Genomic DNA, 13,587 nt, shown 5'->3' on the forward strand with positions numbered 1-13,587 from the left:
ACTTTGCTCTTCTTGATGTTGGAGCTCTGAATAGTCAGGCTTTTATTCTGAAGGATTTTACAACTTCCCCTCAGCTTGATTTGATGTTTTGAACAGAAACATGATGAAATCTGGAGAGGACTGTCTAGTCTGTGAACTCTGACCCCACATATGATTGTTTCAGTCAGCCCAGACAAAGTGGCTGGGTGGGTGGAGGTTTGGCTTCAAATGCTCCCCTATTAAGGTGGATGAAGGGTGTAGTTTGGAGGTGCTGCTTGTTAAAGTGTGAAACAGCTCCTATCTGTGCAGGTATCTCCGCCCTCCTAAGACTCCATCAGAGTTGGAGCTCTCAGATGTTTCCTGCTCCATGGTTCTTATGTGTGATCACATGATCTGAGCTGCTGATTTTAAGATCCATGTTGATGATCTTACTGACTCATTTGCCACAGAGTTCCTCAGTACAGTAAATTCATTGGTTTCAAACAGCGTGTTGTTGGCCTACATATAACTGTGGGCTTCAGTATGAACTCCAGGCTTTGAGCTGATGTGTTTCTATCTGATCATTGATGGATTCTGTTTGAGATCATTTTTCCAAGTGATCAGGCAAAAGAAGCTGTGTCAGTACGCTGACGCTCTTTTCATGAGGAAACAGGAGAAACATGTTCATCAGTGTTTCCTACCACCACTGGTGTTCCTCCTCCCTCACACACACAAACACTCTGAATGATCTGAACCTCCTTTGTACATCCACTTTAGATTCAACTGCACCTTTTAAGATCAGGACTAAACGTGGTGCTCGCTCGCTGCCCTGGATTCACAAAGACATTCACAGTCTGAAAAGACAATGCCGGAGGGCAGAAAGGAGACGGAAGAAGGTGAATCTTCAGCTCCGTCATCAAGAAATGAAAGCATGAACGACTGCTTTCAATGAACAGGTGAACGAGGCGAGGGCCGGCTATTTCTCTCCTTTAATTCATTCTAATAAGCACAGCCCAGAGCTCTTTGGAGCTCAGTGGAGCGTCTTTGAAATCCTGCAAGTTTTCATCAGATTACGGCATCGAGTGAGGAACGTCTTCACTTTCTAAACTTTCTGAAGGATCAAATGAATGAGAGGAAATCCAAAGCAGCAGCTCCTGATTCTTTTCTTGATGTCCCCGACCCCAGCCACAATATCTGATCTTCTTTTCTGCCAGTCTCTGTGGAGGAGCTTTGAAGGACTGTGGCACAACTGAAACGCTCATCAAGCTGTGTAGATATGATTCCTCCAAAGTTCCTGAGTGAAGTTTGGGATGTCCCTGCCCCTCGGCTGCTTCCAATAATGAACACTTGTCTGTCCTCTGGCTGTGTCCCAGAATACTTAAAGACAGCCTGTGTGCAAGCACTCATCAAAGATCCAGCCTCCATCCTTCTGACTACAACAATTACAGAGCCAGCTCAAAGTTTCCTTTTAGAGCAGAACTTTTGGAGAACACTGTCTGTCTGAAGCTTCTTGAAGCGTTACGTCCATGCTAGAACTCCACTTTGACTCTGACTGTGGATCCTGCTGAAGCTTCTCCAAATAGTGGAGAAATGAAGACCTCCACAAGATCAGCAGACCCAGCTCAACAATGTCTGCAGGTGCTAACAGGTCAATCTTTGAGACGCTGAATGTTCCCAGTTTCCTGCTGTGAAACTAGAAGTGATGACTATTATTGTAACAGCACTACAGCTGGAACTGCTGACAGGGCTGGAGATGATCTGGATTCTGATTTCAGTCACAGTTTTGGCTTTCAGTCGTCATCAAAACACTTTGTTTCATTCATGTTGCTCTGAAGCTTTCCTTTCTTCTCATTGACGTGTTATGAACCAATCACAGCCCTTTCCTTTACAGCGCTCTGCTTTCACCCCTCCCTAAAAGCCCAAATTCACTCTCAGTTGAGTTCAGCTGGAGCCAAGATGACACAGAGAGCCTTTGGTCCATGAGATCTATCTAGGAGACATCAGTAACATCAGGTTTGTGTGAGCCGTCCTGTAGAACGCTTACATACAGCTGCTTCTGTCTCTGATCTCTGAGTATCTCTCAGCTTCAGCTGGGACTCCACCCAGGTGTTGGTTGGTTGTTGGCACAGGTGTAGAGCTGCTGCAGTGACTCACAGCTGCTTTCATCCAGTTTAAATTCAATGGTGACTTTAAGCGTGTTTCATGTATGAAAGCCAATAAAGACAGAATGAGTGGTCAGAGGTGTCATAATGAGATTCATGGTCAGATTTACTAACAGTTCAAAAGCTGCTGTCTGAATTTACTAAAGAGCTGCAGGTCAGTCTGGGACTGAAACACGAGGAGCAAACTGGTGCCATGCTGCAGTCACAAACATGAGCTGATGGCTGATCTACCAGCAACGTGCTGCTTTATATACAAACATGCAGCCAATCATGACTCTGTCAGAGCAGCCAATCAGAGGAAAGCAGCAGATGAGGGAGTGTGAGGCAGAGAGTGATGGAGCAACCAGAATAATCCACAGTAAGCTCAGGTTTCACTGATGAGTTTCTCTGTGGAAACAGTTCAGATCAATGAGAGGAGGCTGAAGGAGGATCAATATGTTTGTGATATCAGGGAGAACTCTGCTGATAGAAGCTGCTGGACTGTGTGAGGTCCTGAGGACTGAGACTCAGGTGGAGCTCAGGATTGATCAGAGGAGAGCTGCATGATTACAAAGTGAACTGTGAGGATCAGCTGACTGTACATGAACATGATTTAGCATCAGATCTGATCAGTTACACACTCTGATAACATCTCCCCCTCTCTGTGCAAATACATGAACACTGCTAGAAGCAACAATCACAACCACATCAGGATCAATCACATTTTGATTGCTTTTTGTGTTCCATTGAGAACAATCTGCAGTAAAGTGTGCGTCACAGACCTGATTTATTTCAACACTTTACTCCAAACTTTGAAAGTGAAACTCCTACAAACACATATGAAATAATCCAGCCACAGAAACTGTCCACAGCTTTCAGTCTCCACATTTACTGTGAACCTCTGCAGGAAACCCTGACAGCAGCTTTTTAGCTCCAAAGCAGGTTTAGCTCTGGTGCAGAGTGTTAGTGACTCTGCCCGTGGACACAGTGATTTCTGCAGGTGACCTTGTTACAGGTGGATTTGGAGGAGATTCCCTTTCAGAGCACTCAAAGCTTTGTGGCAGGGAGTTTACTGCAGACTGCAGCATGTTTAATACCAAGCATGATGTGAGCCTGATGTGGCTGATAGCTGCTTCTAGCAGTCTTCATGTATGTGGAATGAGAGGGGAGATGTTATCAGGACCAGTTGCTGATTGGACGTCTCAAAGCTGTGAGCGCAGTGCTGAAACTTTGGCTCTGTCCTGTAGCTCTTCACTCAGTCCTCACCCTGAGTGTTTAGAGCCCAGCCCCACATATTCCTGCTCCTCAGGAATTCTGGGATTTGGAGGAAACACAGCTAAACTGACCTGAAGCTAACACGGAGGTCAAGGGGGAGGAGCCACAATACAAGCTGCATCCAGCCAATGGGTGCACTGTTGAGCCTGAGCCCATGGATGTGCAGAGGGTCACATGTTTAGTCCCATTTGTAGAAATGTGTCCATAATGAAGACAAATGCAGTCACACAGCTCTGCAACAGCACAAATCACTTTGATGGAGTTTGTTTGTGCTGCTCTCAGATCTGTACAACACTGACATGTGTGTCAACATGCTGCAGACTCACAAAGATGTGCCGTGTTAGCTTCATGTGTCCATCTGACACTATATTATAGTGACTTGAAGAAATCCCTGCAGCATCACATGCAGAACAAACAGAGGCCACGTGTGGCACAGTTCCTGTAACGGGATGAATCCGTGGATGTGTCGGGATCTGACGCTGAATCATGTTGCTGTTCTTTTCCACATGGTACAGGTCAGCTGTTCCACACAGATTTCAGCTTTCTAGAAGAGTTAGTCTGGAATAAAGCAGCTCTCCTCTGGACCAATCCTGCCTCCAGCTGAGCCGTCACACACACACATTCACACACAGTCCCAGCAGTTTGTAGCACAGCAGTGATCCTTCTATCAGAAACATGCTGCTTCTCCTTCATCCTCCTCTCATTGATCTGAATCAGCTGTTTTCACAGAGAAACGCTGCACAAATCCTTCACTCCACTATTTCTGTCAGCAGATGACTCGCTCTATCATGGCTGCTGCTCCTTTTTCACTCATTTGTGCTTTGAATCAAATCTGTTTCTCATCATCACCATGAACAGGCTGCTCATCAATCAGCACATTAGCTGTAGATCAGCTGCACACTGATGAAGATGCTCAGACAGACGGGCACACAGAGGACTTTATGATCTGTTCTTAAATTCAGTCCAACATGGATCATTTCAGAGTCCAATCATCTCTGGAAACTTGTGCTTACATGGCACACGGTGCGCTGGGCTACTTCAACAAATAGCACTACACCTCTGGTTGTCAGCTTCATCTCTCCATCGCTCTCCCCGTGGCTACAGTACAAGTGAGCTGACACATCCATCAGTGGAGACTGTGGGCCAGTAAGGAGCAGCAGCTGCCTGCAACATGGGCTTTACATTGAAAACAGCCACAAGTCTGGGCCTAACCACGCCTTTGGACTTCTTCTTCATTTCCATGAGATTTACATTTCAGGGAGTTCCCTGGAAAAAGAGCCATTTTGAAAGCTGTTTGCTGACTTCATCAATAATCTGCTTCAATCATCCAGATGAGAATCCTGAGAATGGAGCAGCCCTGATAGCAGCTCATAGGATCACAGTGTTTTTCATTCAGCTGATTGATTTCACAGGTTAGGAGGTGAACAATCTAACTGTGCTCCTCCTTCCACCTTTGGACCACTCATTTAGTGACAGCCAGGATTTGACAATCAGCCGTGACACAGGAAAACATGAGGTGGGAAACTCTGGAGAAGATTTGCTTTTCTCTACAGGGGAGGCTCGCACATCTAATCTGCTCACAATCACTCAACTCACTTCAACAACATGCTGACTCAGTCATTTCTGCACGTTTGCTCATGTTACAGCCCTGACTTCAGTTCAGCTGAGGAGGAGATGAGGGAGGAGAGAGCAGTGGTGGAGGAGGCAGATAAGGAAGAAGAGGAGGAGAAGATCCAAAGAGGAGGCAGGGGGAGAGGCTCAGGAACAGTTAGGATCAGAGACTTTGAGCCATCATGGACTCCCACTCCTTCCATCCAGCCCTGTGTGGATCAGCAGCTCCAAAATGTCTGCTCACTCATGTTCTTACTGTCTGTGCTCTTCTTTCATTTCACTCATTATATATGAACGGCTCCTAAATCACACTGGATATGGATTTTCTGTCCATCCACACTAATTCTCTTCATTCTCACCTGATTGTTTGGATGCTCTTTGATAGCACATTGAAAATCCTCACAGTGACTTCTATTGCCACACTGACTGGACAAATACAAAGTTGAAGGCTTCATGTGTTTGGCACCAATAATACTTTGGTAGGTCTGAATTGTGTTTTGAACCATCTCTCAGGACCAAAGTCTTTTTGCTTCATTCACAAAGAGCTGAAGGCTTTTTACCTCACAGTTTGTCCTGTGATATTATTGGATGATGGACTATGGAAAACACAAATGTGCACTTCTTAATGGCTCATATGTGCTGTGAAAGAGCTCTTTGTCATCTTGAAGCCTTTTCAATAGTTTTTCTTTGGCTGTTTGTAAAGTTTTCTGTGTGAACTCTCAGGAATCTGGAGCAGTCTAATAGAAGTCTACTGGGGTATAGAGGGAGGAGCTTCTGTCAGACTCTTTCTGATGAGGAACTGAAGCCGCTCTCATGGTCTCATCAAATCCATCAGACTCTGCTGAGAAAAACAGTCATGTGACCTCTCAGAACAAACAGCCTGTTAGTTTCCTGCTGCCTCCATCACTCACTTTCATTCACTCTCAATCACACTAACATGTTAAAGCAGCGCTATAGCTCACCTGGCTGAGCAGGTGGACTGAAGGCGGGCTTACTACAGGTGCCTGTGTGTCCTCACTCTCTCCCCACTTTCCTGTCTACTCTCTGCACCTATATAATAAAGGCAAAAATGCCTCCAATAGAAATCTTTGCAAACACAAAGTCCCACAGCAGCCCCGTGTTCTCCGGCTAAAATGAGAGTTTTTGTCAGTGGAGTCTGGTGGCTTTAACCACACAAACATTACAGCTGCACTCAAATATCACAAAGAGCTGTGACAGCAGAGAAACACATGAAAATCCTCCAAATATCATCTAGAAATAGAAATCTGTCCACTGTGGGACATGTGAGGCTGACATTAATATGTCTTAAAGTGGGAGATGAAGAAATGATTCCAGGGCCCAAATCATTGAGACAAACATCAATCCACACTTCACTTTGTTTCATGTCTCTAAAGTGGGAATATTTCAGTGTGATGAACAAACGGCCTCCAACAAATAAAGCTGATTTTCTTTTCCTGTCTTTTCTCCAGCGGCCTCAGCTTCTTCCTCTTTCCCCTGTCTTCTTCTGCAGACGCTCCTCTGTAGCTTCAAGCTGTTTCTCTTTACAAGGAGAGCTACAAACCTTTGCATCCAGCCACAAACACCCCATGGGCTCCTCTGGATCATCACACTCAGCATTTTCACAATAAAAGCCTCATATTTATGGCTGCTCCACCCTGACATGTGACAACATCCAAATGACTGGATCAAAGTGTTTGAATGATCTCAGCAGCTTTAAAACTATTGATATTTATACATTTACACTGATTTGGACTAAACTAACAAACTATTGATTTGATCCAAACTCAAATCATGCCAGAGGCTTTTATTTTGAAGTTAGGATCATTTTTAATGGTCTTCTTAGTCTGTTCATTTAAACACACAGTTGCTCCGCCTGACATTTTTGGCTTTTAGATCAAAACATCAAAGAATTTATTTTATTTGAATGAACTGAAAATAGATTCAAACTAAAAGCTTTTAGAGAATAAACTCCTACATGACCTCTGACCTTTGACCTGTATCTACAGCACTGACCTCTGACTTTCAGCTCCACCTTTCTCTTCAGCAGGATGTTTCCCTCCCTGCTGTAGACGGTGCAGGTGTAGGTCTTTGTTTCTGTGGGGTGTTTCAGGGTCAGACTGAGGTCTCCAGTTTTCAGCAGGTCTTCATTCATCTTCGTTCGGTCTCTGTAAAACTGGTGCTGTTCTTCAGGCTGGTCAGAGCCGTTCTCATACATGTGGACTTTTGTATCGTAATTATTCTTCCACTCCACTTTAGCGTCTTCAGGCAGGTGAAGTGTGGTGTTGAAGGGCAGCTGGACAGACTCCACCCCTGAATCCACCTCCACCTGGGGGACTGAGAGGACAACAAAGCACAACATGAGCTTGGATGGAGACATTTGTGTTGACTCTAACAGGCTGAATGCTGCTGCTTCACTGGGAGCTCACTGTTAGATAGAAAGTGGTCAGTGTGAAGAGGAGACGCAGCAGAAAGATGAAGACTGACAGGAAGAAAGCAGTGAACAGACTGTTGGAGCTGCTGTTAGTGGGACAGGACTTTATTCAGTCTCTGAGGACCAGATTTGACTTGATGAAGCAGAGAAACACAGTCTGAGTGTTTCTGTCACACTCACTTCATCACACAGCTCAGTTTGACAACATTTGGAAGAATTTGATAGAAGCCTTCCTTTAGTAAAAGCACCAATAAAACACCATGAAAACACCTCACTACACACAAACTGCAGTACTGGCAAATTGGACATAAAGTCTGAAAAGTCAAAGTACTTATTGTGCAGAAAATGTTCCCATCAGTGTCTATGGATCAATATTACTGCTGCACATGTTTAAGGCTGAGCTCATTTCAAATCCTTTCTATTGTGTTGAATCTGCAGTAATGCATCATATTCTATAAAATCATATGTTTGTAGTGGCTGTCCTGTGAGGACCACGTATCTCTAAATAAACAGCTGTTAATGAGCTCACAAACACAGGCCTACAGCTGGATTTGAAAAAGTCCATTCAATAGAAAATCAACAATCACAGCTGGATTCAAAGGCTTGAGCTCTGTGTGACATGGTTACCTGTCAGTATCTACAGGGGGATTCAAATATGAAGGAAACATGAAGGTGGTGCATTAGAAAAACTGCTGCTTTCAAGTGCAGAGCAACAAACTATTTGAACTGATCCAACTTTATTAACACAGACAAAGATTTGTGGATCAGCTGCTGTAACATTTGTAATGAGCATTAATATTAATAAGTGTGAGTGAACAGAGCTGCTGAAACAGTGAAACTCTCACTGACTGATGTTACGTGAGGCCTTGTTGGCTCATTGTTAGTTCGCTGCACTGAAACAGGAAAATCCAGCTGTTAGTCATAATGTTTGGGTTTGTAAAGCACTTTATAACTGAGGACAGTGTGGAGGAGAGTCTGTGTGAGTCAGCTGCACCAGTGCTTCATGGTTTGGTGTTTTTAACATAAAGTCGTCCCTGTAGATGCTTTTAGTTTGAGTGTCCTTATTTTGCCCTCAGTTATTGGTTCTCACTGTCTCCAGATCAGGTTCAAACACAGAGGAGATCAGGGCTTTGCAGCTGCTCCTAAACTGTGGAACAAAACGCAACATTAGAGACCTTCAACACCCTCCATCCTCTTCCTCTTCTCCTTATCCCAGCTAACACAGAGAGACACTCACAGCACACAGAGAGGAGTGTCGGGGAAAGGCCCCACTCAGGTGGTGGAAATGACCTCAGGAACTTGTTGCTGTGAGGCAACAATGATCAGCACCACCATCCTGTTTGTTTCACTCATGGTTTCTCATTTTATGTTTTGGTTTAATCTGTTGAATTATTTCAGGACTTTGACTCATTTAAATGTGCATCACTTTGGTCAGCAGCTGTTTCAGTAACACTTTATAACACGACCTGCAAATAAGGCACAAGTAGCCTGTAGTTACCTGTAAGTTTGTGTAACAAGTAGGTTTGTACAGAAAGAATAAATAATTACACTGTAAGTACATTTAAGTACAGCGTCAGTCATTTTAAGTGCTGGTTATTTCATGGGAAATTTCCAGAACAACAAACAATATTCCATCTTTGTACTTTCCGGGCCGCGGCTCATATTATGGAGCGACTCAGCCTCAGCCTAACATCCTGGTATTTTATAGCAAAGGACGCTAAGAAAGGAAATCCAGCCACACTGTAGCCGACTGTCTGCATTGTAATCAGGCTGCAATGTAGGAAGTGTCTACAAAGAAGCTCCAGCTGAAAGGATTTACAGCAGGTTAGTGTGATGACAGATAGAGGTGTAAATGTACTGACATGTAAAGAGTGTGTTGAGAAGGTGGAAGAGTGACGTGTGAGCAGCAGGATGGCTTCATGACAAGAACAAGCACTTCAGATGTACAGAGAAGGTCAGGAGGAGCTGCACTGTTCTGTGTGCATGCAAACAATGGTTGGTGCAGTACATGTATGAGGACAGAGAGACAGTGGGAAGGTTTGCAGTAGCAGGGAAAGATGGGTTCCTGCTGGGGCTGGGATTACATCAGAAATCCACTCTAAGCCCTTCTTGTTAGCAGTGCTGATGGACAGGCTGGCAGATGAGCTCAGGCAGGAGTCTCAGCAGCTCTGTTTGCTGAGGACATTGTGATCTGTAGTGAGAGCAGGAAGCAGGTGGGTGGAGAGAGCCTGGGGAGGTGGAGGTATGCTCTGAAGAGAAGAGGAAGGAAAGACAGAACACATGTGGTGAAGAAGCTGCAGATACGACAGTGAAGATGAAGGAGTCGAGGTGGTGATGGTAGATCAGTTTAAATACATGAAGTCCTCCATACAAAGCAGCAAAGTCCAAAGAGGTGAAGTGACAGTACAGGCAGGATGGAGTGGGTGCACACATGTATCAGGTGTGATCTGTGACAGGAGGACAGCAGCTAAAGTCAATATGAAGCTTTACAGCCTAGTGAGGCTGTGATGATGGAGACATGACACAAAGACAGGAGGCGACCTGGAGGTGGCCGAGTAGAAGATTTGAACAAGTGAGCAGAATAGAAAGGATGGAAATGAGTGGGTGACAGGGACAGCTCAGGCTGAGGAGTCTACAGGACAAAGATAGAGAGGAAGGCTGAGACTGATGGAAACGTGCAGAAGAGGGACGCTGGATATATCGATGCACCATGTTGAACCTGCAACTACCAAACATCAAGTGTTTGTATGGAAAACCTGAAACAGCCAGGAAATGTGTTCATCCATAATATTGTGTTATTAGTCTTTCTATAGTCACCTGAATACAACACAAATAACACACAAACCAACAATCAGCAGTGTTGTGTTGTTTTACGTTCACTAACCATGAAGCACAACTGCAAACATTTAGTATCACAAGTAGCAGCTAAAGCATCAAATAAATGTTCCACTCGTATATTTACACACAAATGTTGTGTTATTTTACCTGTGTGTGATTTTGATTTTAGCCTCATCATTGTTTTCCACAAATATACTGCACAGCATCATTTCCTGCTTCTGTTTTTCACACTAAATCTCTCAGCTGAAAATAATTGGTTGTTATTGGTAGAATTATCAAATGAAATGAAATGATGAACAGACTTAATAACAGGACTTCAAAAAGCTCAAATCTGGAACCTTTGGTTTGTTATGGATTAAATGAAGACATTAACTGACCTGACATCTGATACTCTGTTTTAGTAAACACATTTTCTCTACTCAGCAGTTTAGTTCTTTTATTGTTGTAATCAAAGCCTCAGGTGGGATGATGTCATTTCCTGTCAGCAGAGGAAGCAGTTGTTGTTGACGGTCGCTTTGCAGCCACAAACTCTGCACAAGCAAGAATAAAGAGCGCAGAAGACTTCAAATCCTTCCTGTCTCACAGTGTTTTTATCAGCTGATGCTCTAAAATGTTTCCTGATAGTTCAGAGCTGAAGCTCCGCCCACGTGGTTGCTTAGTTACAAATACACAAGCACATGATTGGACCTTAAATATAATCAGACATCACAGCAAGCTTTAAACAGCACTGTTTTTAAGCTGTTTCAAATATGACAAATAATATTGACAGATTGAGTCACAGATGTGTTTGAGTATTTAATCAGTCACAGCACCAGTGTCCTCACAGCTGTGGATGTGTCAGTTCTCCTGCTGGTTCACTTTATATACAAACAGTGTTTATTCTAAATATTACTTTCAGTTTGGTATTATTAAGTTTACAGTTTAAAAAGTGAACTTTAGCCTTAATGAGCTGAAGCTGTAACATTGAATGAAACAACATGTTTGATGTTATTTTTCTGTTGTTGAATATTAAATCACTTTATTACTGAATGACTGTTTCTGTCTGTCTGATGACATCACAGTCCACACTTCCTGTTACAATCTGAGTCACTTTAGTATTTCCCACTCAGATGATGTCATTTTAATGAAAGCACTCTGGTCCTATCTAATCAAGTCCAGTCTGAACTATATACATCCACACAACTGCTTACTGGCTTCATATTATGTGGAGCACTAAAAGCAGCCTTTCTGTCGAGCTACTGGGAATCTACAAACCATTAAAGAGGACAAATGATTCTGTCTGTAGTCGCAGCATCAGATTAGTGAAAGAAACTAAAGTACTAAAAGATCAAACTGAGTAAACAGATTGAATTGAATGTTTCTTTCTTTTTAGTGACGAGCCTGATCATGTGACCACAGGTACAAGTTATATGAAAGATACAGAAAGTCTGTCGCAAGAAACCAAGTATGACCGTGTGAAAACACAACCCTGTCAACAGCAGCATCATGTGAGTGCAGCATGTGCATTTAAAACTATATTTATGAAGTTATGCTTCTATCTTACTGTCTGTGAATATTCTGTGGAAATGACACGTCACACTTTTTAATGGGCCCACAGTAACCAGAGATCATTAAAGCTGCACTAAGGAAACAAAGAGGAAGACTTATAGTGTTATATCTAAGTTTGCTCTGTGACATTCATTTGTAACACAGTTGTAAAACTGTTGCAGTTTCCTGTCACTTGCACATGGATCCTTGTAAGAAAGGTCATTTAAATGATGTGAACAGGGCTCGGTTGTTCTGATGTGCTGGGATTTGACCACAGCCTCCTCCAGAGTTTACTGACAATGGTCCAAGAAGAGAAGCTGTCCAGTGAGCAGCAGCTCTCTGTGTGAAAATACTGTTGGTGTGGATTTTTTAGCAGGAAAGCAATCTGACATCATCTCAAAGCAGTTCTTCAAACATGAAAATCACTTCACTGGATTCAAATCCACCAAGTCTGGATCCAATAGAGCAGCTTTGGCTGTGGTGGAAGTGGTATTTGCATCATGGATGTGGAGATGAACGTGTGCAGTAACTGTGTACACTATCATGTTAACATGGTGAAAATGTCTCCTTGTTAAAACTATACTACAAAGAATGAAGCAGCTCTGAAGGAAAAAGGGCTCCAGCCATTACTAACAAGGTGGACCTAATGAAGTGGCCAGTAAGTGTGGTAGTAATGGTTGTTTGTAAAAGCAAAAATCAAACACATGATTTTAGCTCTGTACATTCGACTTTTTGGGTCTCCAGATGATAATGAAACAGATGTATTTACATCTATAACTGCTTATTCAGTTCCTGGTGGTGGGAGGTGGATTTAGGCCGACGTTCATCCAAACCTAAATGAATTATTTGTCTAATAGTAAGAGGCCAAATGTATTAATGAGTGCTGGAAACTCCATGTGTGTCTGTACAGGTGGAGATCACTGGAGAAGCTGAAAGCTTTGGTGCTTTCTACTAGTTGGGACGACTCTGTGAAAATCTGCTGACGTCTGAGGAAGTTTTTGGACTCTGCTCACAAAGTAAAAGACATTTTACAAAGTGAACAGAAAAGAACTTGTTCTGAGTGTAAGTGTTGTTTTGGATGCTGATGGATTGTTGAAGCTCATGTTTGAAGAGTTATGGATTGTTTCATGTTCTTCTTTTTTAAGTTGAATGAACACAGCTCAGCTCGTCTCCATGTTTATAAGCTCACATGATGCCTGTGCTCTCCACAGTTTGATCGTACGGATCAAAGTATCATTTCCAAGAAGAAATGGAGGAAAGTGTTTATCACTGTATTCATTTTATAGGTAACATGTAAAGACAGCTGAACAGTGAAACTTCCATTATGCAGAAAATTTCTTAAGCAGAACTTACTCAGTAATGACTTCGGCTGGAACTAATTTTAAATTTACTGCCAAACTTTGTGCTCTGAAAGTGAAACTCCTACAACACATGTGAAATAATCCAGCCACAGAAACTGTCCACAGCTTTCAGTCTGTTTGCTGCTATAGATATAATCCAGCTGATGTGTGCTTTCTCATTTCTGCCTGGTCTGAGCTCATACTCTCTCATACTTGGTGGTGACCTTAACTGCTGGCTGGACCCTGTGTTAGACTGATCCTCTCTGAATCCCTGCTCTTTCAGTAAATCTGCTCTTTTCATTCAATCCTTTCTATCTAACTGTGGTGTCTCTGACGTTTGGCGCTGCTTACACCCCACAGAAGAGAGTACTGTTTTTTTTTCCACAGGTACAGCACACTTATTCTAGGATTGTCTATTTTCTCATTGATAATCAGCTGACTTCATGGGTCCAATCCTGTGAATACC

This window comes from Oreochromis niloticus, linkage group LG3, assembly GCF_001858045.2.
Source record: "Oreochromis niloticus isolate F11D_XX linkage group LG3, O_niloticus_UMD_NMBU, whole genome shotgun sequence".
In the NCBI taxonomy this organism is placed as follows: Eukaryota; Metazoa; Chordata; class Actinopteri; order Cichliformes; family Cichlidae; genus Oreochromis; species Oreochromis niloticus.